This window comes from Gossypium arboreum, chromosome 4 (genome assembly GCF_025698485.1).
Source record: "Gossypium arboreum isolate Shixiya-1 chromosome 4, ASM2569848v2, whole genome shotgun sequence".
Taxonomy (NCBI): Eukaryota; Viridiplantae; Streptophyta; class Magnoliopsida; order Malvales; family Malvaceae; genus Gossypium; species Gossypium arboreum.
The window spans coordinates 51,953,949-51,959,700 of record NC_069073.1 but is presented as its reverse complement, the minus strand read 5'-3'; the positions used below and the strand labels follow the sequence as shown (position 1 = coordinate 51,959,700).

At 40.0% G+C, this 5,752-nt stretch overlaps 1 long non-coding RNA gene across 1 annotated transcript; it reads right to left on the bottom strand.

Annotated features, from left to right (window-relative positions):
- Window positions 1–3,228: 3,228 nt before the first annotated feature.
- On the bottom strand, window positions 3,229–4,362 carry LOC128291717 (uncharacterized). Its single transcript, XR_008281536.1, has 2 exons — window positions 4,280–4,362; window positions 3,229–3,517 (listed from the first exon to the last, which is right to left on the bottom strand). It is a non-coding gene; the product is annotated as an uncharacterized LOC128291717 (long non-coding RNA).
- Between the last annotated feature and the right edge of the window lie 1,390 nt (window positions 4,363–5,752).

Genomic DNA, 5,752 nt, shown 5'->3' with positions numbered 1-5,752 from the left:
CGACTAGTACACAGATTGGCAGCTTGTCTGGAATTTCTCAATAAGTGGTTTGAAGTCTGTTAACACCTCGTGTTCGACTCCGGCGACGGTCTCGGGTTCGGGGTGTTACAGCAGGGGCATTAGTGAGCCTAAATAGCATCACTAAAAATTCGTAATGACCGTACCTCGTTCTGAAAGCAGTTTTGGGTACATCCGAATCTCGAATTCGCAACTGGTAGTAACCCGATCTCAAATCTATCTTTGAAAACACTGAGGCTCCCTTTAGTTGATCAAACAAATCATCAATACGCGGTAACGGATATTTATTCTTTATCGTCACTTTATTTAGCTGACGATATTCAATGCACAACCTCATGGTTCCGTCCTTCTTTTTCACAAACAATACTGGTGCACCCCAAGGTGAGAAACTTGGTCGAGCAAAACCTCTATCCATCAATTCTTGCAACTGAGCTTTCAACTCTTTTAACTCGGTTGGTGCCATACGATACGGAGCTATCGAAATTGGTGCAGTCCCAGGTACAAGCTCAATACCAAACTCTATCTCCCGAACAGGTGGCAAACCCGGTAATTCTTCGGGAAAAACATCCGGGTATTCGCAAACCACCAAGCATGCACTGGGTTTTATTTCTAACTCCTTATCATCAAGTACATACGCAAGGTATGCTTCACACCCTTTCTTACATATTTCGGGCCAACATTGATGATATTACATTGGCAACCCTTTAAGTCCGTAGACTCAACTCGGATCATCTCGTTATTTATGCACCTCAAATCCATAGTCTTGCTTTTGCAATTCACAACCGCATCATGCACGGTCAACCAATCCAAACCAAGAATAACATCAAATTCATCGAACGGAAAAAGCATCAAGTCCGCCAGAAAATAGGAACCTCGAATTACTAGGGGGCATTTCCTACACACTTTGTCAACAAGCACATAACGACCCAAGGGATTTGACACTCGAATTACGAACTCAGTAGACTCAATAGGTAAAGTCTTACTGGATGCTATGGTTTTGCATATATAAGAATGAGTAGAACCAGGGTCAATCAAAGCAATCACATTAGTATCAAAGAGAGTGAAAGTACCCGTAATAACATCTGGCGAGGAAGCATCCTCGCGTGCGCGTATTGCATAAGCCCTAGCAGGAGCGCGAGCCTCGGATCTGGTCGTAGCATCTCTAGATCCTCCCTGACCACCACTAGCATTGCCTATATTTCTAGATGGTCTACCCCGAGCAGTGGTAGCGCCCGGTTTCCCACTCTGATTTACATTCTGTTCAAGCAACCTCGGGCAATCTTTAATGAAGTGGTCAACTGATCCGCACTTGTAACAGGAGCGGTCATGGAATCTACAACTTCCAGAATGCCATTTGCCACAATGCTGACACTCCGTTCTGTCTCGACGTTCATTCCCAACACTGGCGACCGACGTGCCTCGTGTACCCACAGGGGGTCGATCACGATCTCATCTAAAAAGGCCCGAAGTGCTTCTAGACCGGCCCACATCATCACAAAATTTCTTCGATGCCTGTTGAAGAGACTTTCCCGAGGATCTTTTACGAAACTCTCTAGCTTCCACATCAACTTTTTGTTTTTCTTTTCTAAGCTCTTCGGCTTTACAAGCTCGCTCGACAAGTCCTACGAACTCGGTATTTCAAGAATGCCAACGAACATTTTATATCTTCATTCAGCCCATCCTCGAAGCCATACATGATAGCCTCGGATGAAATACATTCCGAGCGTATCTACTAAGTCTAACAAATTTTCGTCAGAATCGGTAATCGACATAGAACCTTGCTTAAGCTCAAGAAATTCCTTCCGCTTTTGATCAACAAATCTCGGTCGATATACTTTTTCTCAAACTCGCTTTGGAAAAACTCCCAAGTTACTTGCTCTCGGGCACAATGAAGTCGAGTACTCCACCAATAGTAGGCGTAATCGCGTAGCAAGGAGATAGTACACTTTAGGCATTCATCGGTGTACAAGATAGCTCATCGAGTACCGGATAGTGTTGTCCAACCAAAATTCAGCTTGCTCGGCATCGTCGCTATCCGTAGCTTTAAATTCAGTAGCCCCATGTTTTCGGATTCATCAACTGGGGCTTATTCGACCTTATTTGGTCGGGCCACGGAGGCATTGTAGGTGCGGGGCTGTGTTTGTTGGGAATGGAGGTTGTGGAACACCAGATTAGTTCGAATGTATTGGTTGAACCAATCATTCATCACGCTATAGAAAGCTTGTCTAGCTTCATCATTTGGATTACTAGCATTAGGTTGAGAGTCCGCCGGTGCTGTCCCTTGTGCGGGAACAGGCGCTACACTCTCAAGATCATCAGCTACCGCTCGGTCGGGATCGGGATCCATTACTATAAATAAACACATTTCAATTGTCAGAAATCACCACACTATCAAATAATCACATAAAATGGCATGTATAGCTAGACCCAAACGCATTACGGTAGTCCCAGAGTCGACTAAACCGTAGCTCTGATACCAATAAAATTGTAACACCCTGTACCCGAGTTCGTTACCGGAATCGAACACAAGGTGCACACAGACTTGACTTAATTATTTTCACAGTCCATTTAGAAATTTCCAGACAAGCTGGTTACTGCATCACTGTCTCCTTAAAAATCATATCTTGAGTTTCAAAGCTCGAAAATCAGTTTCGTAATTTTTCCCTGAAACTAGACTAATATTTCCATCTACATATTTTTTTCTAGAATTTTTGGTTGGGCAAATTAGTACATTTTATTAGTTAAAGTCTCCCCTGTTAGAGGGATCGACTACACTGACCTTCGCACATTATGACTTGGATATCTCCCTGTACAGGGATTCAATACTGATGCGGTTTATTTCTATAGAAACTAGACTCAAACAGGAATCTATACATATATGGAATAACTCATAATTATCTCTGGTTAATTTAAAATGAATTTCCAAAGTCGGAACAGGGATTCCAGAAACCGTTCTGGCCCTGTTCCACGAAAACCTAAATATCTCTTAACATATAACTCATATGACCGTTTCATTTCTTCCATATGAAAGTAGATTCATCAATGTTCATTTACATAATTTATTCACTATTTAATTCCATCCCTACTATTTTTACTGATTTTTAACATCCACATCACTGCTGCTGTCAGCATCTGCCTTTGAGGTAGACTTTACCTATTTCATAATTTCCATGATTCAATTAGCCCTTTTTGCATACATGGCACAAAGAATGATCATGATTAACCATTCCAATGGCTAATCGTTTCCAAACATTTCCATACCTCTTAATGAACAACATACAAAATGATTATGATAGCATGCCAAAGTTTATATAAGCCATTTTCGCATGGCTATCCAAATTTATACAAAATCAAAGGGGCCTATGACCAACAAACGAAAGAGTAGTCCTATACATGCCATTTCAAAGTTCAACCAAAATTTGTACCAAAAGGGGGCTTTGATAGTGTGGGAGACTTCGACTTCCAAAAATCCCGAGTCCGATAGCTGACGAGCCAAAATCTATAAAACAGAGAGTAAAGAAACGGAGTAAGCAATTTATGCTTCGTAAGTTTTGAGCAAGGGATTCAAGCACAACAAAAGCATAGCATTCATATAGCTAAACGAATAATTTCACATGCACACATTCTCAATATCATACTTACTTCACATTACCAACCATTATGTTCATACACAAAAGATCAACTTATCCATAGGCCGGTAGCTCGTTTATCAACTGAGCGAATACTTATTTGTAAGAGCTCAACTAATTCAAAGCACATACGAACATACCTCATTGCTGGAATTTTTGCAAGCGTATTAACTGAAATTTTTACAGCAAGATTGCTCTTTCCCGAATCACGTACCTTCGGATTTTATCCGGATATAGCGACTCGCTCAAAAGCCTTCGGGACATAGCCCGGTTATAATAGCTCGCACAAATGCCTTCGGGACTTAACCTGGATTTGGAAACTCGCACAATGCCTTCGGATCTTAGTCCGGATTTAGTAACTCACACAAATGCCTTCGGGAATTGACCCGAATTTAGTCACTTAGCACAAAAGCCTTCGGGACTTAGCCCGGATACCATTCGAATAACCAAGCACATATATCAACAAATCATAACACATTCTTATTACATTCTCAATACCAAAGCTCAAACACAAGACACTTATCATATTTACAATTTCGGCTCAATAGCCACACACAAAGAGCATGATTTTGATTTGCTTAAAACATGATCTAATCAAATCATAATTTAAGCTCTATTACTCAAGAACTTACCTCGGATGTTGTAGAACGATTTCGATGGCTATTCGACCACCTTTTCCTTCCCTTTATCGGATTTAGATCCCCTTTGCTCTTGAGCAAAATTAAATAAATAAATCGATTTAATCATTTGAGCATCGAAAAGAGGAACACAAGGCACTTAGCCCACACTTATACACTAGACATTAAAGTCACATACATGTGAAGCCATGCATCAAACTCAACACATTAGTTAGTACTCTCCTTAGCCGAATTTTCTAGGTCGAGATAAAGCCTTCAACATGCTTACTTATGGCCGAACAACACATCAACCTATGTACTCATTCATGTGGCCGATTATACATGTTGATGTTGAGGCCAATTACATGTTTAATACCACACATGAACGGCATACATTTTACTAACTAATGCATTACATATTGTAGTTCAATACACATCTATCATTTACTTCATAACCGAAACATCATCATAAGCAAATATATACCTTGAGATAGTATATATGTCATACCAATACATCATGTGCAAACATATATACATATAGGTGCAAGGGCCGAATCTCAAGTTGCTTATATCCAAATATAAACATATATCCGAAGCTCAAATCTTACCTACCATGCAATATGCATAAATCATACTTATGGATATACCATGGCGAATACACCACAACACCATACCGTTTCAATTTTGGTCATGGTTAAACAAAGATCTTAATGTCTCACTAAAAATGCTAAAAGAGAATCCAAGAGTCATCAACTCACCATCACATATATCATTAACAAGCTTCATATTTAGCATGCAATGGCATTAACACAAAATCCACCTTGGCCGAATACCATTCCCATGACATAGCAAGGATTTGAACCATGGCTAATAAGAACATCAAGCTAGCAACTAAAACATGCATGAATCTCATGGCACAACATCAAACATACCTTAATCTTGATACGAGTATAGCCAAAACTCTTCCTAATCCTCTTCCAAACCAAACATGAAGCAAAAACCCCTTCCTTCTTCCTTAGAATTTTCAGCTCAAAGAAATGAAAAAAAAGGATGAACAACAATTTTTTTCTCTTTTCTTCAACTCACGGCAATGGGGGTAAACACACATTCTTTCTTTTTTTTCTTCCTTTCATTATTCAATTCCCATGCTCATTATTTTATTTTTTCTTACATACCCCATTGTCACAACATGTTTCATGACATGTTTTGCCCATAATCCCTTGTCATGGCCGGCCACTAGCTATTAAGGGGGGAAATTTGACATGCAAGTCCTCCCTTTTGATTACATGCACTATTAGGTCCTTATAGATTAGCCTATCACATTTTAAAAGTGTCACACAAGTCCTAATAACTGAATTCACATGCAATCGACTAAATCGAAGCTTGAAATTTTCACACATTCATAAATACATATTCTAGACAATAAATATTACATTCAAACATTTCGGTGTCTCGGTTTAGCGGTCCCGAAACCACTTCCCGACTAGG